The following is a 22,452-nucleotide window of genomic DNA, read 5'->3' as shown; positions in this document are numbered from 1 at the left end:
TCCGTCAGTAAAAAAGAGGGTTGGTGCTTTTGACTACGATTACTAAAATATCGGTGACAGCGTTTTACTTGTCCGAAGAAATACAACGCAGTAAAAAATGGGTAAAAAATATCAGGTATTGTTGGTTGTGCCACGCCACACTAGTACTCCAGTTCAGTCTGAAAAGTTTTGGTATCGGAGGAAATTCGCTGACCGCAATTCATTGGAATACGTCACTATCGGCGAGCAAGAAATAATCTTCTGCTTTAATTATTAATTATTAAATGGGATTTTCGAGATTCGGACGCTTTTAGAGAGACATTACGAACTAACACAAACAAGCAGGAATTTCACTGTATTAAATAGCCACGTCCTGAAGAAGGGAATGAAGTCGCCATTATTTACGTATTTTTTTAAAATTAATTCCTAACACTGGTTTTTTCACTAAGACCCAATACAATCTAGGAATAACATTCAATTAAATGCTCCAAAAGGGGTTTCATCAAACCTGGTAGCAAGTGCCCGTGAAACATACCCAGTTAGCACAAAATATTTTGAAAATATTGTCACCTTTATCAAAATATTTTCATGACAATATTGTAATTAAAATATTTTCAAAACATTTTTCAAATGTTTTTAAAACTTTTGTAGGGAATATTTTGAAAATGTTTACAAAAAGTATTTTTAAAGTAATTCAAAAATATTGCAGGTAAGAATTTTTAAAATATTCCTTAAAAAGTTTTGAAAATATTTTAAAAATAGTTTTAAGTTCTCAAGTTAGTATGTGGTGTAAAATACACCAGTGTATTTAGTGTAAGTGCCTAGTACGTGATATCGAAAAAAAATAACTCGAAAAAAAGTAAAATAAATAATAATAATGGGAAAAAGAAAGAAGCCTGAGAAAACACGGCGTTAATCAAAGCTATGATGAAAGTTGAGCCGCGCACTGACGCAATGCATGCTATAACATCCTTGACAGGCATGATTTTAACCCATTATACCATCAGTTCCCGGTGGCTAAGTGGCAAAAAGCTCGGCTACGACTCGCGCGGTTCGGGTTCAAGTCCACACGAGGGCGTCCGGGTATTATTTACGCCTCTAAACGTCGCAGGACTTCAGGTAAGTGGTTTATAATATTCAACACTTGTGTACTTGTGTAATTCATGTTTCAAATGTAATACAGGTGCAGAACTATGAGAATGTCGGTCCATGCCTGTACTTCCACATATACTTGATAGAGTGCGTTGGAAATCCCAATGGGAGCCCGTGAGCGTTCCCATGGGGACCTTTTGGGAATTAGCCATGGTTCCAATGGGTTCCAATGGGGATGGATCCGAACCCGTAGGTTCTTTACTGACTATCCCCATTGGAACCCATTGGAACCCATTGGAACCATGGTCAATTCCCAACGGGTCCCCGTGGGAATTTGCTACGGGTTCCCATCGGGATTTCCTACGGGTTCCAATGGGACCGTTTTGACAGGGAGGACACATCACATCTTCAAATTTGCAAGGAATTCCATTCAGAACTGGCTGAAATTGAAGAATTAACGACACTTCAAGAGCTCTACTTTGATCGTCTGATACCGGCTCTATAGAGACTCAAATTGAAATAAAACATCAGCTGATAGCAAACAAAGGTTACCAAGGAAACCAAGGAATAGAACTTTAATAGAAAACAGTTTAGTGGAAAACGACAGCGTAAGTAGGGCACTTACTTTCATTACCGTTTATAAGTAAACGGTAAATGCGATTTACCAAAAGTCTATACAGTTCTTTATCCGACCGAAATGGACAAAATCACAAAATTTGAATCAGCTAACGCAAATTTAACAATACACTGAAAAAAATCCTTGACCAGCAGGCCACCGACTCACTTGGGGAACCAGTACACTGGGAACTTCCCGATTTCCCGGTGTGCCAATCCGCCTCAAGTGTTTATGTCTTTCGAAGAAGACCAAGAGAAAGCTAATTTAATTTTGAAGTTGCGCAGCATTGTCTTTTTTTTTTTTTTTTTTTTTTTTTTTTTTTTTTTTTTTTTTTTTAACAGCCTACGTAGAAAATCATTCTAAGTCAATTCTTGAAAACTCCCGTGATTTTTCTTCTCTTTGCGAGGAGAACTTCTTGAAAACTTCAAGTAATGACATTCATTAGTTCTTCCTCAAAATCTATGTAATAAAAGGATTGGACGGATTTCGTGACCTTGAGATTCCCGGCCCCGTCCCTCGGTCCTCCCGTGTCCTACGCTCTTGAATTTTGGTCAGCGTGATCCCGGCGGCCGGCTGTACCGTCCCTCCGCGGGTTTCTCTGGTCCGATCCTCCGGGAGGTTGCTGCAGCCCTCAAGGGTTTTTCCGGAAAAACTGCCACCGCTCCCGCCCCGTTCGTCTTTTTGGCTCGGGATTCGGCACCCGGGCGCCCCCCGGCGGCCGGAGCTTAACTTCGGAAAATTACCGACCGCGACATCCCCGGAGGGGCGCTGCGCCCCGAAAGGCTGTTTCTTCCACCCTTACGTGTTAATGGTCACTTCGTACCCTTTCGTTCGTCCCCCGGACTCCCGGCTCCGTCTGCCGGTGGGCCCTGGGTCGTGGACGCCCGCTAAGATCGGGTTTGGGGATCCCACCATCCGGGGGGGCACGGGGGCTCTTTTGGTGTTTTCGGGAAAATCGTCCTGGCTTCCTCCCCGCCGGGCCGATCGGGTCCGCGTTTAGACCGGCAATTCTGCCCTTCGTTCCGCTTGGGTGGTGAGAGCGCCCCCCGGGGAACCGTAAGGGGGGCGTCGCGGGAGCCCCCCGGAAAGTTGGTGCTGACCCGTTTTCTTAGTGGGTCGCGCGAATTTTGGAAACCGAAGGCCGGATTGCTGTTGCTATGGTTACCTATGCTCATATGACAGCATACGGCTCGAACGCACGGTGTCGCCGGATCTCCCTAGATAGTTATAGGTGTTCACTACTGCGCTTCGTCAGGAAACCGGAATCTGGCACTTTCGCGTTATTTTTCTTCTTCAGCTCTTAAATGTTCGCAGTTTTGTGATCTTCTGAACTCTAAATAGTAAAAGGATTGGACGGATTTTGTGACCTTGAGACTACTGTCCTCGTTCCGCGGTCTTTTCGTCTCCTGCGCTCTTGAAACTTGGTCGGCGTGATCCCGGTAGTCGGCTCTCCCGTCTCTCCGCGGGTTTTCCCGGTTCGACCCCCCGGGGGATTGCTGCAGCCCTCAAGGGTTTTTCTGGAAAAACCGCTGCTGCTTCCTCCTCCTTCGTCTTTGCGGCTCGGGATTCGGTACCGGGACGCCTCCAGGCGGCCGGAGCTTAAGTTTCGGGAATTTACGACTTCGGCTCCTCCGGGGGGGGGGGGGGGGACTGCTCCCCGAAATGCCGTTTTTTCTACCCCTCCCTTGTCATGTTGACTTCGTACCTTCCCGTTTGTCCCTCGGGCTCCCTGATATTGGTCTCAAAATTTAGAAGTGCTCCACTTCTTACCTTCCCGTTCGTTCTCCGGGCTCCCGGTTCCGTCTGCAGGTCGGCTCCGGGTCGGCGACGTTCGATAAGGTCGGATTTCGCGATCCCTCCATCCGGGGGGCGCTGGTGCCCTAATACGTAAAACTGTAGACGGTCCGCCGTGACCTTGAGATTCTAGGTCCCGTCCCGCGGCCCCCCCCCTCCCGTGTCCTACGCCCCTGAGGATCCACCGGCGGGATCCACCGGCGGGACCCTTGCGGCCGGGTCTCCGGTCCCCCCGCCGGGTTTTCCGGTACGACCTTCCGGGGGGTTGCTGCAGCCCCTAAGGGTTTACTCGGGAAAACCGCCGCCGTTCCCGCCCCGTTCGTCCTTTCGGCTCAGGATTCGGCACGCGGGTGCCCCCGGGCGGCCGGAGCTTAAGTTTCGAGAATTACCGACTCCGACCTCTCCGGAGGGGCGCTGCGCCCCGAAGGCCGTTTTTTACGACCCCCGCACGGAGTGCCCCACTTTTTACCATCCCGTTCGTCCCCCGGGCTCCCGGTTCTGTCTGCGGGTCGCTTCGGGTCGGCGACGTTCGGTCAGGTTGGCTTAAGTGATCCCTCCATCCGGGGGTGCGCTGGTGCCCTCCGACGGTTTTCGGAAAAATCGGCCTGGCTCTCTTCCTGTCGGGCCGATCGGAGCCGCGTTTGGACCGGAGGTTCTACCCTTCGTCCCGCGTTGGGCGGTGCAAACGCCCCCCTGGGGTCCGCAGCCGACCCAGTTTCTCAGTAGGTCACGCGGATTTTGGAGACGGAGGGCCGGATCGCTGTTGCCATGGTTATGCTATACTCATATGACTGCGCATTACTCGAGCGCACCGTGTCGCAATATCTCGCTCACCGGCGGGATTGTTTTGAGCTCAGTCCGTCGGGAAACCTGAATTCGGCAGCCGCGCATATTTTGTTTTTACTTTTCATTTTCAAACTCTGGTGTGGGAAGCGTAGCGGTCGGGGACTTGAGGGTTACTGCGGCAGTTCAATAATTTCATTCATAAGAAGAGAAGAGGAGGAAGATTTGAATTGCTCAATCGCGGAACATGGCCAATATTCTTGAAACTTAATTTTTTCATCGTTTGTATGTTCTAGCGTCGCATTGCCAAAAAAAAAAAAAAAAAAAAAAAAAGAAAAAAAAAAATTGAAATCAAACGCCGAGTCCTGCAATCTTACGTTTCAGCAGTCGCTATTACACTATGCGATTGCAATTACTCCCCAAAATAAATTAAAATGTTCCCAGCTACGTTCACTAAAATTGACCGCGATTGCAATAATATTCACCAAAAGGATCTTCCGACGGTTTTGGGAAAAATCGGCCTGGCTCCCTTCCAGCCAGGCCGATTGGAGCCGCGTTTGGAGCGGAGGTTCTGCCCTCCATCCCGCGTCGGGCGGTGCAAAGAAACTTTAATAGGCATGCAATACTAAATTCCCCATGGGATTTTGGCTGCTGAATCCGAACATGGATTTAGCTTTTTTCCATCATGCACAGATTTTCCGGAACACTGATACTTCTCTGGAAAAGCAAGATTTGTCGGGAAAATTTCTATTTTTGCGGGGAACATATAGACCCAATAGGTGTTAGGTAAAAGACGTTAAGAGAGAAAAATAATTTGATTTTCATGTTTTATTTTTTTATATTGAAGACAAATTATCCATACGGAGTGTACAAGAACTTCGAAATCATAGAAAGAAATCACATCATGAGTTGAAAAACGCTAATTCCGCGAGTTTAAATAATCGCGTCAAACACAGTTCAGATACCGTAAAACGCATGTTAGCGCCTACATTACAGATGGAATATTTCACGCATTGCGCGTTCATTGGTGTTGAGAATTTGTAATTTGTCGTTGTAGGGCCTACCGCGAGGCGCACGGTGTCCTAGGCTTTTGCACTCTTGGACTCAGTAACACATTTCTTGTTTCAAGCCTCCATCAAACGGTCCATCGCAAATATTTTCCACTCCTCGATCCGAGAAATCTTTGTTTCGCAATGTTGTCTTTTCAGTTTGCTGATCAAAAGCATCAATCACTGATAAAATGGGAAGCATACAAGAAAATTTCGCGAACGACAATTTATCCATTCCAAATATTCTTCAATGTACTTAGCACAAAAATAGCGCAAGTGATCTACTTAATGGGAGCAATGGTCCACTTTTAATTTTTTTAGATTTGTTTGAAATTGTTCAACCCACCTCGGATAGATTTATTAACGCTGATATCGAACATCACGTCCGTTTTTTTTGGGTTAGGTATTACGTCAATGTTCTCCGCAAAAATAGGAATTTTCCCTACAAATCTAGCTTTTCCAGAGAAGTATCAGTGTTCCGGAAAATCTGTGCATGATGGAAAAAAGCTAAATCCGTGTTCGGATTCAGCAGCCAAAATCTCATAGGGAATTTAGTATTCCATGCCTAAAGCATGGCATTCCATGCTTAAAGTTTCTTTTCTAATCCTAATATCGAGGTTTTTGCGGACCAGTGCTCCTATTCGCCCATATAACACCATGTATAACTCATCCGGTTGTTGTGCGCCGGAAAGGAAATGAGGAAAACATTTTTCTCGGATACTAGTGGCTGATTCTCATTCAATTTTTGCCTCTCAATCCGAAAATGATCTTATTTTTCATCTAAAATCTTCCAAATTTTTGAAAAATAGATTTTTCAGCTCAAAAAAAAAATCCCCTCTATTTAGGATATTGATTTTTTCGAAGGTTTTGGAAGAGAACGAGGATCATTTTCGGCTGCAGCGTCAAGAATTGAGTTGGAAAAGGTAACTCCACTTGTTGTGTGAGAAATAAAATTTCCCTCTCTCCTCCGACGCATAACAATCGGATGAGTTTTACATGGCTTTACAAAGGCGGAAAGGAGCACTTGTCCGAAAAAATATTGATGTCAGGAACAGATAGGAAACTTGAATAAGCATGCGATAAATGGCTCTTGTGTGATTTTGGCAGCTGAATCCGAAAATCACCGTATTTTTTCTCCTGTCATTCAGTCTGCATACTTGAACTGCTGCGTGCGAAGCACGTACGGGGTCGCTAGTAGGTAATAAAAATGGAGCGAAGATTTTTAAAAATGGCAAACAGGATACTTACGTGGTCTTATAGTTTAACCGTCGATGTATTTGCAAGTTATCCGAGTATTTATTCAGAAAATAATTTGGCAACGCCCAAATGTTCATTTTGCATTGTGTCTCAGCGCGGCAGAATTGAACGGCGCATTTGGAGAGGTGCGTAAGAGCTATTGGGATCGCATAGCTTTCACGCTTTTTCTCAAGTATTTCTTTCGAAGGGTGGTGCAAGGTCGCTAGATCGTGAGATAGAATTTGCATACTTAAAATGTAGCATTCGTAGAGAAATAATCGATGTGGCAGCCTCATGGTACTTGAATGTAGAGTGGAAAAATGAAACCCTGAGAGCAGGAACAACCCCGGAAGTAAGACCGGACACGACCCACCATGGGCTACCTCTTCACTCCCTTTGCACCCCCCCCCTCCAACCCCTTGATATCATTGCTTATGAATCGACTCCAAATGAAAATTTACACTATCCCTCGCCTTCAATAGATGGCTAACGTTCGCATTCTTCATTTGAGTCGCGGTACGTGCATCAGCCTACCCTTCGTCAAAATGCGGGATTGATACGAAAATTACCCGCGGATTTTTTCAGAGCAATAAAAATATATTATCTTTTTTTTGCACCGTAACGACATGGCTCAGTTCGATGGCGGATTTCAAAAGGAATAGGAACTGATTTTGTAGAGTTCATCGGTTCTCGGACCTTCATAAGTACGCACAGTTGAGAATGCATTGGTGACACGTTTTTTGTACACTTTTCTTTTTTAAAGCGTTGTTTATAACATCATTATTTCATTACCATTTACTATAAACTCGATCCTTTGATCCTCACTTTTTTCATTTTTGTCAAATTTCGTTCTACCAATCCACTGGAACAGATTCAATGATAGTCGGTGATAGTCCCTGTAGATGTAGTTCAGGCAAATAAGTCATGAAAAGGGCCATAGCCTGCAAAAATCCCGGGTAGCAATGTTTTCATCGATTCGTATGTAATTTTTGACGCTGAATCCGGATTTCAACTTTGCGTCATTAAATTCGGACCGGAAAGTTGCCAAATTTGGCAAAAATGGCCTAAAATCGGACTTTTTACCGGATTATGGCCTGTAACTTGCCAAAAATTGATCTGACGATAAAATTAGTTATTTTCAGAAATAAAGCTTGTTAAATTTCCTATAAAAAAGTTCCTATATACTTTTTTGCTCAAGGCAAAATCAAGCGCGCTGGCGGGCTCCAAACTTTGAAAAATGAGCGAAAATTTGGTTATTTGCGGGTTATGGCCTGTGACTCGTCCAAAATTGATCTAACGACAATTTGGTTGTTTTAAAAAAAAAGTTCGTTAAATTTCCCATAAAAAAAGTTCCTATACACTTTTTTGCTCAAGGCAAAATTAAGCGCGCTGGCGGGCACCGAACTTTGAAAAATGAACGAAAATTGCGCGCGTTTTTTTGCGGTTTTTGCAAAAATCCCGGGTAGTTATGCTCTCAGTGATTCCTACGTAATTTTTTCCTACGTAATTCCTACGCTAGTAGACAAATCATGCATACATATATTTTCCTTTAAACTGTACGATTTTTAATTTGGAAGTTTATGACAAAGGAGACCACTTTTCTCTGCTAAAGCATGGAAATAGTCGTTACTGCATGTACCTTCTTCTCAGGAACCGTTAAAGATATTTGGACGAGTTTTGTTTAGTTGTGTAATTAATGGCCGCCTATATAAACGACCTGTTTTTGAACATTTTGAACGTTGAATATTGATCGTTTCTTGAAATTCGTTTAAAAATTATGGATCTTTCTTCAACTTCGGTAACCTCTGAAAATTTTAATCGTCCAAAATTTTAAAAAAACGCTTCAGCTTGCTTCCATAACGGAAAATCAGTAATGTAACGGGGAAAAAATTGAAAATATCTTCATCGGATTCAGAGAAAAATGTACACGAGTGTCACAGGAGAAATCTTTTCAGGAGCACAATTTGAAAATCCTCCGTCAGTAAAAAAGAGGGTTGGTGCTTTTGACTACGATTACTAAAATATCGGTGACAGCGTTTTACTTGTCCGAAGAAATACAACGCAGTGAAAAATGGGTAAAAAATATCAGGTATTGTTGGTTGTGCCACGCCACACTAGTACTCCAGTTCAGTCTGAAAAGTTTTGGTATCGGAGGAAATTCGCTGACAGCAATTCATTGGAATACGTCACTATCGACTGTCGGCGAGCAAGAAATAATCTTCTGCTTTAATTATTAATTACGTTGGTATCTAAAATGGGATTTTCGCGATTCGGACGCTTTTAGAGAGACATTACGAACTAACACATATTATTAATTTATTTTCTTTTTAATTCATACCCAACACTGATTTTTTCACTAAGACCCGATACAGTCTAGGAATAACATTCAATTAAATGCTCCAAAAGGGGTTTCATCAAACCTGCTAGCAAGTGCCCGTGAAACATACCCAGTTAGCACAAAATACTTTGAAAATATTTTGAAAACTTGTTTAGGTAATATTTTGAAAATGTTTACAAAAAGTATTTTTAAAATAATTCAAAAATATTGCAGGTAAACATTTTTAAAATATTCCTTAAAAAGTTTTGAAAATATTTTCAAAATAGTTTTGAGTTATCAAGTCAGTATGTGGCGTAAAATACACCAGTGTATTTAGTGTAAGTACCTAGTACATGATATCGAAAAAAAAAAATAAATAATAATAGGAAAAAGAAAGAAGCCTGAGAAAACACGGCGTTAATCAAAGCTATGATGAAAAGGGCTATAACCTGCAAAAATCCCGGGTAGCAATGTTTTCATCGATTCCTATGTAATTTTTGACGCTGAATCCGGATTTCAACTTTGCAAAATTAAATTCGGACCGGAAAGTTGCCAAATTTGGCAAAAATGGCCTAAAATCGGCCTTTTTTCTGGATTATGACCTGTAACTTGCTAAAAATTGATCTGACGATAAAATTAGTTATTTTCAGAATTAAAGGTCATTAAATTTCCTGTAAAAAAGTTCCTATACACTTTTTTGCTCAATGCAAAATCAAGCGCGCTGGCGGGCTCCGAACTTTGAAAAATGAGCAAAAATTGTGTTTTTCGCGGTTTTTGCCCGATGTCTCCTGTTTTAATAGTCCGGCGAGTAATTTCTGGACAAATTAAGTGAAGATGGTAAAATTTTCACTTAGTGAAATGAATTGATGTAAATAATAAGGATAACCCAACACATTACAGTATGCGCAATTTTCGCACATTATACAAAGTTCGGAGTCCGCCAGTGCGCTTGATTTTTGCCTTGAGCAAAAAAGTGTTTAGGAATTTTTTTATAGGAAATTTAACGAGCTTTATTTCTGAAAATAACTAATTTTATCGTCAGATCAATTTTTGGCAAGTTACAGGCCATAATCCGGAAAAAAGTCCGATTTAAGGTCATTTTTGCCAAATTTGGCAACTTTCCGGTCCGAATTTAATGGCGCAAAGTTGAAATTCGGATTCAGCATAAAAAATTACATAGAAAACGTTGTAAACATTGCTACCCGGGATTTTTGCAGGCTCTTTTCCTTGTTTGCCTGGACTACATGTCCAGACTTAGTTTGTATTAGATATCTCCTAATGGCGCCGCACGAATGCGCACTAAAACCAATAGTCCGGGCATTATAGAAAAAATAGAAAAAAAAATTTATATATAAGGTTTTATGTGCCCAAGTTGTTCATTGGGGGGTCAGGGACTCCCAGCAAAAAGTCCCCAAGAATCCCCTGTACGCTCGACCCCCCGCCCCCCCAAAACCCCCAAAAAATCGACCTTTCCTCGGTTTTTCGTAAATATCTCTATAAGAATTGGTTTTAGCGAAAAATGAGTTATTTAGTGAATGAAAGTTCATAAAATTTCCAATAAAAATGACTTCTATGAGTTTTTTTGTAAAATGACTTTGAACCCCTCAAAATGGCCGCCGAAAAAACGGGCATTTACGGAAATTTCAGTTTTTTCCCGAAAATGCCCATTTTTCTTTGAAACGGCTGCTCTTACGTAAAAGTTAATGGCGGATTCTAAAAGAGCGTTGAATTTAACATTAGAAATGATTATTATCGATCATTTTAGACTCACGGTCGATCAACGGAAATATGATATATCGAAACTCTTCCACCCGGGCCTAACAAATCAAGTGCTGGTTAGTTACTCATTTAAGTTTACGGTTCTGCTGGAGCGAGGAAGCGTTCAATTATCATGTAATGCATCTGAAGAGGGAGGAGAGTCGGGATTCTTCCATCCAGAAAACAGAAATTGTGCATTGAGATTTTTTTGGGGGGGGGGGGGGGCTGAAAAGTAGAAATAGAGCATTACCTACTTTATAATTGAATGATCCCTCTTTTTCACTTCGATTTGTCTCTAGTAAAGCAATAAAACACATTTTTAAATGTTCACTTTTTCACTTCGATACCTCCAGCTCCAGTACAGGTGGTTGTAAGCGGGGGGAGGGGGGGGGGGGCTCAGATTTTTTGAATGATTATCTTTTCAAGTATAAGGTGTTCAGGTACTACTTTGAGCTTGAATAGAGTCAATTATAAAACCGTGCTAAAGAACAAATGATCAGTATATTAATCACAAATAATATTTTCGATTTGTTTCACTTAATAATCATTGTAAAGCACTATATTTTAATTAATTACAATTACTTATTCGATAGCAAGTGGTAGCCGAATTATTTTTTTGAAGGAATGTCCAGCTGTAAAACTTAGAGAAAAGTCTTAGAATAATCGTCGTCTTTTTGGCTTAAGTGCGTAATTGCTTACAACTTTTTTTCTCTTCTTTTACATCTCTTCTTCTTGTTAGTCTTCTTCTCCTTCTTCTTCCGCCTCATTGCCGCTCAACTCTGGTGTTGCCCTCGCGTCATCCATATTGGCTTCTTCTTCCCACTCGTCTGTATTAAGCACAAGCGAGTCATCACACGAGATGCCGTTGCAATGCAAGCAAACGTTTGAACATTTCAGGCCTGTTTATCTACAACCGCACGATTTTCTGCAACCCTTAACACAGCCACAGAAAATTGCGTCCAAAACTTGTTTAGGTGTAGGCCCTAAAGTGGTTCGTACAGGAGTAAGCTGCGGATACAATTTCCACCCCCAATTTAAAGGCGAGAGTGCATTACCGCGCAACGTTTGAATTTGAAGGAATGCTCTAAAACAGTGCAATTTGGCGGCATCTTCTGTCAGCGGTAGAATTTCGAGACTACTTTTTTTAGCCGTGACTGCACCTTTTTTAAACCTGATGAAACGATGTTCGTTCAAACTTTCGATATTTCTATTTGCATGATAAAGTCCGATATATATTAATCGGACGCTGCATATTAATAATATGATAATAAATATGCAGATATATAATATGCTTGGAATAAGAATGACACAGCCACAACGCGGATCGAGGGTGGAAGTCCGTGCAACTGCTCGAGATCAGTTCTCGAACTAATCGCAAATCGCAAAACATATGAAGGAGCCCCACGGGATAAATTCGATGGGGGGCAACGAGAGGCGAGAGGGGAATTTTTATGAAACCGAAGCCCCTAAACGAGCTACATAAGCCCCCCGAGTTCTAGATAAGAAGGGCTCGTCCAGCGTTGCTAGGTATAATGCCCCTCCACACCTTGGGCCATGTATTTCAGCATTCATCATTTTTCTGTCATTTGGCAGCTACGATTCCTCCAAAATGCGAAAATGCGTAGACAAAACAAAAAACGTGGCCTCATCTTTTCACATCGACTTCTTCGCGGGCTGGGACCATGCTTATCGTTCCTGTATGTTAAACCGTTGCGCGGCTAAGCCGGAGGAAGGGTAATGGGTGCCCCCCCCCCCCCCCCCCCACAATCACTACTCCCTTCCCTCCGATGATGGCCTTAAGTGGGAGTAAAAGGCTAATACAAATGACCCCCGAGTGAAAAAAGTATGATTTTAGTGTCATTAGAACCCCGGCCGCAAATGTTTAACTACCTAGCACTTGATTTGTTAGGCCCGGGTGGAAGAGTTTCGATATATCATATTTCCGTTGATTCGACCGTGAGTCTAAAATGATCGATAATAATCATTTCTAATGTTAAATTCAACGCTCTTTTAGAATCCGCCATTAACTTTTACGTAAGAGCAGCCGTTTCAAAGAAAAATGGGCATTTTCGGGAAAAAACTGAAATTTCCGTAAATGCCCGTTTTTTCGGCGGCCATTTTGAGGGGTTCAAAGTCATTTTACAAAAAAACTCATAGAAGTCATTTTTATTGGAAATTTTATGAACTTTCATTCACTAAATAACTCATTTTTCGCTAAAACCAATTCTTATAGAGATATTTACGAAAAACCGAGGAAAGGTCGATTTTTTGGGGGTTTTGGGGGGGGCGGGGGGTCGAGCGTACAGGGGATTCTTGGGGACTTTTTGCTGGGAGTCCCTGACACCCCAATGAACAACTTGGGCACATAAAACCTTATATATAAATTTTTTTTTCTAATCGCCGATTTTTGATCTAATATGCCTGGACTACAAGGATTGTCGCAATCTTGCCAGTTTGACGAATAACGGGATTTAAATATCTTACTTGCTCCGTCTTGATCTTGAAAAAGACAGTCTTTGGGAGTTTGAATTGATGTCAATTGTAAAGGCTAACTTCAAAAAATTGCTGTGAGTAAAAAAGTGTATGTAAGAAAAAAAATGATATGATTATATTTTAGAAGGACTAGCCATTATCAAAAAAAATCTAACAAAACCGTATGACGCTCTTCAAAAAACACAGGAGACTATTGAATGTGAACAAAGTCAGAGGCGGTCTTCCACCAGCACCGCGCTAACCGTTGCGTTTCTTATCAATATCGTTGATAAGATCGACCTTATGAAATAAAACATAGCTTATTATTGGTCAGTAGATCCTCAGAAAGACATACATACCAATATCCGTCATTTTCATTAATACCGATTTTCCGACTTTTTCGGCACTAGATCGGTTGTTTTTCCCCCTGTGGGACGGAAGGAAGAGAATGGCGCCGAGGAATTATTAATACGTAATACCAACTGTGTGCCGCGATGAAATACAGACCTCCTCACAGTGTACTCAAAGACAGCCACAATAAGAACAATTGATGGTCCTGTGAGACAAGGCGCATAAGTACAGTTTTCGCCATTTCGAGAAATACGTGCTTGAAGTTTCTAAATTATGTAGATCCATATTGTGGAAGAAAGTTTTAAATGACTTTTTGATGCTTAAAAATTGGAATTTGGGAGCGAATATTGCACAGAATTTGCATTCAAACTAGTTTTACTTGAACTCATTGATGTTTCAATTTTTTGAAAAACTGCACTTGCTCGAGACTGCAAAGTGCAAGTAACTGCAAAACTGCACTGCGCCTTGTCCTCCAATCCCCTAAATTATAGGTAGATATAAAAATAAAAAAAAAGTCATTCTATGTTAATAAGTGTAAAATTTCTGCTCCCTGACGACTTCAGGCCTAACACTGGAGAAAAGGTATTTTAATAATTTTAGGGGACTTTAATGCGGGGTTTTTTTTTGGCGCGTATACGTAGTATACCGTATAACAAGAGTCTGCGTTACTTCGTTTTTTTAAAAAAAAAGCCTAAGAATTCTCAGCGCTGATTTAAAATATGCATATATAAGCAGAGGCAAGCGAACTGATTCGAGGATGGCTGAGCAGTTCGGCACTCTTTAAACGAGAATTGCACTTCTCCGTTTTGTTCAAAACGTTGCTTTGACAGATCTCCACACCCCTGTTATGCTTTTCAAAATTTGGTACCACTGCTCTGATAGCCAGGGCAGCCATAAGTGCAAGCTGTGATGAGCCTCGAGATTCATTGGACCATTTGCTAAACGTGGCTCATACAGGAATCCACTTTCCCCTCTCTTCCCCAGGCTCCTGATCACTGCGTCGGCGTCCCGACGAACAATAGCTGATGAGGGTCGCCAGGCGGCCGAGATCCTCAGCCCCTCGCCCAATTACTTACGCTTGATTCACCATTTCACCGTCACGCTAGGATTCATCCAATTTTAAAAAAAAAATTGTTTCGCGCGTATTTAGCAATTATTTCCTTACTCTCCGTTAAAACACGAATAAAAAGAGACCTCATTCATAAAAATCGGCCAAATAGAAGAGAAGTTACAGTATTCGAAATCCGAGGAAATCAACGAAACCTCGATTTCTCTATACAAAAAATAAAATGAAGGGAGAAAAAGAAATATATAAATTACAATTAAATGTAATTGACCTCAGAATTTTTCGGGATTGAAATTACTTACATATTATTGTTTCATGAAGAATAAATGCACTCAAAATAATGACTATAGCATATTGACTTTTACATTTGTGCACTCACAAAATTGATTCGTAAATTCAACGAGTGGGTACATCGACCCGGTATATACAGTTTCTGCGATTATTTACGGCAAATCGGTACATTATCGGGATGTAGATTGCTTACTTTCAATTCATGAATGAATAAAGCATGGACATGGTTGAACTTCTTTGCATGGAAAGACGTTTAAAAAAACAAAATCAAGACATATTTAATAAATTGCATTTATATCGAGTCAATTTCTTTTCAATAATATAACGGGATTTATAATGGCAGTGATTTGGGTATTTTAGCCCCGAAATACCTTTAAATCGACTTTATCTTTCAGGAGTTCGACAAAATTTTTCCTTTCTTCGCTTAAATTATTGCGGAGCACTTTTCTTTAAGAATCTGATAAGGTTTTGCTTGGGGCAGATCAAAAAACTTAAACTCGTTTGAATGGCTTTTTACATTCACAATACACGGCCTCGTCAAAGTGCGTCGTTGACCTCGCAGTGTTGGATCGTATGAATTCTCTTGTTGAGCTACTTGCCTATTTTGAAACATCTGTAAATGAAAACTAAAGGGGTTGATATGTGCGAGTTAATGACGCGCCTTATCAACACATTGTGTTGGAGCTCACTTATATTTATATATATATATATATATATAAATATACATATATATAAAAAAACACAGGGAAGTTACTGATTGGGTAGGAAATATTTACATATAGCAGACAAAATATGAGACAGAATGAAAAATATCAACTCTGTCCCTGTCCCTCTGTAGAATTATTCTGGCTGTGCGAGCAAGTGTTTCGCATAGGTACGTCATAGGTAAGTATTCATGGGTAAACCACCATGGCGCTTCCGGAGGGAGAGCTTAATAATATAATAATGTATTTTATTTGTAAATGCACATTTATAACGGCGAGAACAAATATGTCAAAATTAGTTAGGATATAAGAAAAAAAAACAAAAAAAAAGAAAAGAAAGGAAAAGAGATCACAGAGCTTAAGCTAAATATTCCGCTACACTATACAAACACTTGGCAATAAAAAATTGTTTTAATACATTTAGAAAATTTGAGTCCCCGTATTTGGATTTTAGGTCTGAAAGAAGCTTTTCAACAAATATTTGGCCGCGCCTTAGTGAGTGGCTGTTCCTTGTGGCGTTCGTCATAGCATGGAATCTAGGGTTTATTTTAATATTACTGAGATTCATAGGAGCTATAGAGGATTCAACTATGAAATTCGAAATGGACCTGTAAATTACGAGGGAGGGAACGGATAGAATTTTGAGATCAATGAAATGATTTTTGCAGGACTCTCTTAGCGCTAATTTTAACATGGTTCTTAAAGCCTTCTTTTGGATGATGAAGACTTTTTCCAGGAGAGCAATTTTACAATTAGACCAAATAGTTACGCAATAGTTAATGTGGGACATAAATAGGGAGTGGTAAACTAACATAAGTACCTACACTAATATCACAATATTTAGAGAGGTCTTTAATTGCAAATATAGCAGAGTGCAACTTGCTGCAGATGCTGTTTATATGGCTATCAAAATTTAGCTTATTGTCCAAAAGAATCCTTAAGTACTTCAATATGGAGACCAATTCAATTTCTTGGTTGTCAATCAAGATGTTGAAGGAACCTACAATATTTTTGGTACTCAAAAGCATGTATTTAGTTTTGTCTACATTAAACTGGAAGAAATTCAAATCAGCCCATTGTCGGAAAATATTCAGAAGAATAAAAACATCTATCTCTAATCTTGATAGATCCTTATTGCTAACCACAAAAAGCACATCATCGGCAAAAAGAAACATAAATAATGAGAGCACTAGGTTCAGAGATTTGGTTTTGACATACTGAGGCGCATCGTTGGCGAAGATTAGAAACAAGAGAGGTCCATAGGAGAGGTCCAGAGGTCCACTGCTCCCTGTGAGATACCGCCTAAAATCTTAGCAAATTTGGATCAAAAAAAGGAACTACCATTTGTTATCTGTACATACTGATGCCTGTCTGAGAGGTAGCTGTAAACAAGATTGATAGCTGGTTCACTGAGTCCAAAGAGCGACGCCAAAAACGACCGTTTTTTGGCACAATTTGGGCCAGAAGGGATTTTTCTGAAACCGGGCCCAAACGATACCTTATGATACCCTAAAACTCTGGTTAAAATTTTAGCTTGAGTATACGCACGGTTTTTGAGAAATGAGGGGGCAAAGTTGCCAAATCGCCATCATTCTGGACAGCATTTCTACAGCAAAAAGACGGGGAAAATGGACGAAAAAGTTACACCTTTGATGGATTTCGGCTGTAAATGTTCTTATTGGGCCCCCAAGCATTTAACTGTGTTCAGTTTCAAAAATTTTGATCGCACAGTGGTCCAAAGTGGGGAGAAATCGGCGACAAATCAGGATTCTTTGTCAAATTTTTAAAAATGGAAATAAAATTGTCGGTCTGCTGCAGTTTTCATGGCTAACAATGTTTTTATCGGTCCTCAATGCATGAAATTGTGTTCAGCTTCACAAATTTACATCGCACAGTGGTCAAAAATGAGGGAATTAGTGGACAAATTAAGATCCTCTCTGAAACTTTTTAAAAATGAAGTGAAACTGTTGGTCCCCAGTAGAGTTTAGATCCCGGAAAAATTCTTTAAATTTTTTTTTTGGACTACTTAAATCATTTTTTAATTTTTCTCTCCATTTTTCCTTCTTTTTTTTAAATTTCTGAAAGTTTGTATATTTTATTGAGATAATGCTACAAAGTTTATTCTATAACAACGTTCTATAGACAATACGGTCTGACATGCAGGAATAATTAACCCTAGTCTGCCAAACATGGGTCAAATTGACCCGGCAGGCTCTAAAAACATGCATAATTTTCTTAATTTTCGGCCCACGGACCTGTGCTTCAGATATAGGTCCACAAAAACCATCATTTATGCAAAACTATCATGATTTTGTGAAAAAAAAAAATTTTCCGACCCGTGGTGAATTTTTATTCAACACTACCCCTCAAACGGCAATTGAGGGGTCTATTTGACCCATATGCAATTCTATAGGGAATTTTTGTTTTTCAGTGCATTTGATGTTGGCATCACTGTGTGTTTTGATTCGCACGTTATAGGTTATGTAACCATCAACAAATATTGCATCAGAAAAGTTATCTGTGATAAATATAGTCTGATTTTTGTGTAATGGTCAGCTTCTTGGATTCACCAATTTCTAGAGATAATTCCCCTATAGTTAATTTTGAAGACATGTGTTGGAACTGGAATTCCATTTTTCCTACTTGACTTGGATTTAGTTCTTTATTTTTCTCTTTTTATCTTTTTATCTTGTTACCACGTTCCTCTAAGGAAAGTAGTATTCTAAATTTTACCAAATTCAGAGGCAATTTCTAGTTGTATTTGAAGATTTTTGAACTATTGTGACAAAGTTTTTGTACTAATATTAGTAAATTTTTCTATTTTCATGATTATTTGTAGCCTTGAAGCCTTCAAAGTAATATATTATAACTGTTTCTTTCCAAAAATGTGTATGAGTGAGTATTCCAGTCGGTCCTACCCAAAATGCGAAGAAAATCCCCAAAAAACCTAAAAATTATCCTTGATTATCGGGCTGTACAAATAATGCTAGATCAAAAACAGTGCAAATTGCATAACCTGAACAGTGCAGGATGTTTTAGGAAAATAAAAAATTCAAAATGTAGGCCCTAACTATCATTAGAATGTATAGTTACCAAAAAAAAGTGTAAAAAAAAGAAGTAAAATACAGCAAACACATGTATTTCAAATACGGGTCAAAATTACCCGTAATTGGCAGACTTGTAACAAAAATCCGTTTGGCAGACTAGGGTTAAGAAAATTAAATACATGGATTTTTCCGGGATCTAAACTCTACTGGGGACCAACAGTTTCACTTCATTTTTAAAAAGTCTCACAGAGGATCTTAATTTGTCCACTAATTCCCGCATTTTTGACCACTGTGCGATGTAAATTTGTGAAGCTGAACACAATTTCAAGCATTGAGGACCGATAAGAACATTGTTAGCCATGAAAACTGCAGCAGACCGACAATTTTATTTCCATTTTTAAAAATTTGACAAAGAATCCTGATTTGTCGCCGATTTCTCCCCACTTTGGACCACTGTGCGATCAAAATTTTTGAAACTGAACACAGTTAAATGCTTGGGGGCCCAATAAGAACATTTACAGCCGAAATCCATCAAAGGTGTAACTTTTTCGTCCATTTTCCCCGTCTTTTTGCTGTAGAAATGCTGTCCAGAATGATGGCGATTTGGCAACTTTGCCCCCTCATTTCTCAAAAACCGTGCGTATACTCAAGCTAAAATTTTAACCAGAGTTTTAGGGTATCATAAGGTATCGTTTGGGCCCGGTTTCAGAAAAATCCCTTCTGGCCCAAATTGTGCCATTCTTGGCGTCGCTCTTTCTTTAGTTTGATTTTCAAGAGGCCATGGTGGACGGAGTCAAAAGCCTTCTTTAGGTCTACTGCCACCGCAACTGAATATAATTTCTTGTTGTTAGTGAGAAGACCATGACAACGAGCGATGGCATTTTCGGTACTGACTTTTGGTCGAAAGCCATATTGATGTTTATACAGCAGGTTATTTGTTTGAATTTTGTTGATTTGTTTACATAAAGCATGCTCATGGACTTTGGAGACTGGCGAAATTTGCGCGAGTGGTCTATAGTTATTTACACCTAGTTGATTACCTACCGCTTTTGAACAGAGGCGTAATATTAACTGTTTTCAGTACCTACATCAGGAAAAGTGCAAGAAGAAAAGACATCATTAATGCATACAGCTAGGTGGGCACTGATTTCATAGGTACTTGATCTTTTTAACAAAGGCATTAGACAAACCAAGATGATCTTCAGATGTTTTATTCTTTAATTTATCAATAATTAATTCAACCGACCCAGAGTTGACAGGATTAGGATAAAAGCGGCTGGCGCATTGAAGTATGTAGTCATAATCAGAAGGTGTTGGAATCATGCTAGAACTTTGCTCCATAATTGAAGCAAAGAAATTATTCATTGTGTTAGCAATCTCTGTCTGGTTATCAATTTCCTTGCCGTCCTTAGCAATACTAAGAATAATGCTACCCATCCTTTTGGTAGGTCTGTGATTATTAATAATTCTCCAGGAATCCTTGGACACATTATTTGACTTTTTAATCATTGACTTAATTGAATCTGACTTAACATTGATCATGTATGATTTATATTTAGACTTAATATCCTTAAGCTTACCTCTACTTATTAGCTAGATACAATTCTCTATTAAAGTTTGGCGAGTCCCTGATTAACTTTAGCTCAGGAGAGAGGTCTCTGACAGTCCCAAGTAGCAGTGATCGCGATAAATTGCTATTTAATCGGAGAATGTATCGCGATTTTATCGACGTCGCGATTTATTGCAATATTATCGGATAAAAAATCGCGATAAATTGCAATAAAATCGCTATTTTATCGACGGCGATTTATTGCAATATTATCGGGAGAAAAATCGCGATAAATTGCAATAAAATCGCGATTTTATAGAGATAAAATTGCAATTAATTGCAATTTTTCATCAACGCCCACTAACGCATGAATGACGCATGCATATGCAAGATGTTTCTATGCCGCCGCGCCGCCGCCGTTTTTACCAAGGTCCGTTGGTAACTTAACCAATAACCATCTCATTTTTTTTATCAATTACCGATTGGTAATGTTACAAAGACAGACTGGTAAGCGTACCTAAAAACCGGTGTTTTTACTGATTTTTTCAGGTAGGAATACCACTTTTATTGGTAATCAATTCTCGGTAACTTCACCATTTTATCTCGGTAATTCTACCACAGTCGATAAAAAATATTGGCGTTTTTACCAAGGTCCATCGGTACCTTTGCCATCTCACTATTAATGGTAATTTTACAGAGACAGAATGATGAGATTACTAATAGAACCTTATTTTACCAACCGTATTTCAAGGTATGAAATGAAATACAGAGGAGGGAAAATAAAATAAAAAAAAAAAAATAAAATAAAATCCAATGAAAACTCGGTGTCAGTCAACGCAAAGACATAAGTTGTAAGGTTGCGAAGCGCCGATCCATGTATAAGAGGCTTCAATTCGCACTCGTTAGTTATATAAAGGCCGTAGCCTAGTGGCTCAGTGCTGGCCTTCCGCCGTAGCGATTGGGGTTCGAATCCCCGCGGAGGCTCCGGGGATTTTACGCTCGACTTCGTCAAAGGATCTGATCGCGGAACCAAACGGCAGTCGGCTAACAACGTTAACCCCTTTTTTGTGGCGATGTTATCGGTGATAAAATCGCTAGGATCATCAACATCTGAGCGATTATCCTCGATCTTATCGCGATAAAATCGCAATTTTTTCGGGCCGATAAAATCGCAATGTTTTCGGGCCGATAAAATCGCAATAAAATCGCGTAAAGATCGAAGATAATCGCTCAGATGTTGATGATCCTAGCGATTATATCGAGGATAATCGCGATTTTATCGGCGATAAAATCGCGATTTTTCCGTTGAAAAATGCTACTTGTGGTTGCGTAGTGTTCACGCTGGACCGTTTTATTTATGCTACTTAGTCCTTGGTTGAATCTAGTCTTAATTTTTGGGAAAAAAGTTTCATGCGCTCCTACAATAAAATTAATAAAATCAATGGGAGTACCTAACTCTCTGTAGATCCACAATCATATCGGAACAGCCAGCTTTCATGGTGGCCAAATTAACCGGGTCATATTTACGTGCATATTTGTAAATTGAAGACTTTGATCTAGATGATTGAGCTTCGCCCTTCAAACTACATAAGCTTGAAAGCTTGGACCAATCCATCGGAGTTTTAGGTTATAATAACCGTCCGCAAAGCCCACATTTTACATTGATTGATACGTGCACAAGATCAACCTCCTTAGCGTTTCATAAAAAGGGATAAATATTCATAATTTGAATTGATTATTTGTTTGATGTTAGTTTATTTGTTAGAAAATGGGTGTTAAAAGTGTAGGGAAGCATTATCGTCCAGTTGATAATCCCATCACCGTAATTTTCAATCGAATGTTCGTCGATTCTCTAAAAAAGTAGATTCTCTATACATGCCGCTCTTTTTCGTAGCATGACGGAAGTAGAATCTACTCAAGGCTGGGTGATAAGGATATCGCGAGTGGTGGAAACATGTTGGTCAGCGGTTGGCATAACCGGGCCGGGGCTCAAGGCGGGTGCGGAGGCGGGTGCCGCGCCGGCCGAGGTAAAAAGGAGCCGGAGTCTGCCGTCTTCATGCTCTGCCGTTTGCGGGTGTACACCGTGCGGTGTGCTTGGAGCTTTTATTTTGAGAAGAACGCGAAGCCGAGTCGGAGACTCCTGCTTTTGACAAGCTGTCTAAATACCAGGAGAAAGCGCCACTGCTCCGAGCTAATTTCATGATGTATCCTTTTTGATCAACGTGCGCATATACCAACTGCAAGCTGGAGCTTGAAACCTTGACGATCCTCAGAGCCGAGTCGCCTCCCCCCCCCCCCCCCCCCCACCACCACCGGGGCCCGCATCCCGCAGCACAGTGGATCCACCC

General features: G+C 40.3%; 1 protein-coding gene across 1 annotated transcript in view; it reads left to right on the top strand.

Moving 5' to 3' along the window:
- LOC140224046 (uncharacterized) overlaps positions 1 to 22,452 on the top strand; it is a 185,004-nt gene that overhangs the window by 132,909 nt on the left and 29,643 nt on the right. The window lies entirely within an intron of this gene.

The sequence above is a fragment of the Bemisia tabaci genome, chromosome 2 (assembly GCF_918797505.1).
Source record: "Bemisia tabaci chromosome 2, PGI_BMITA_v3".
NCBI lineage: Eukaryota > Metazoa > Arthropoda > Insecta > Hemiptera > Aleyrodidae > Bemisia > Bemisia tabaci.
This window is presented reverse-complemented; position numbering and strand designations above follow the sequence as displayed.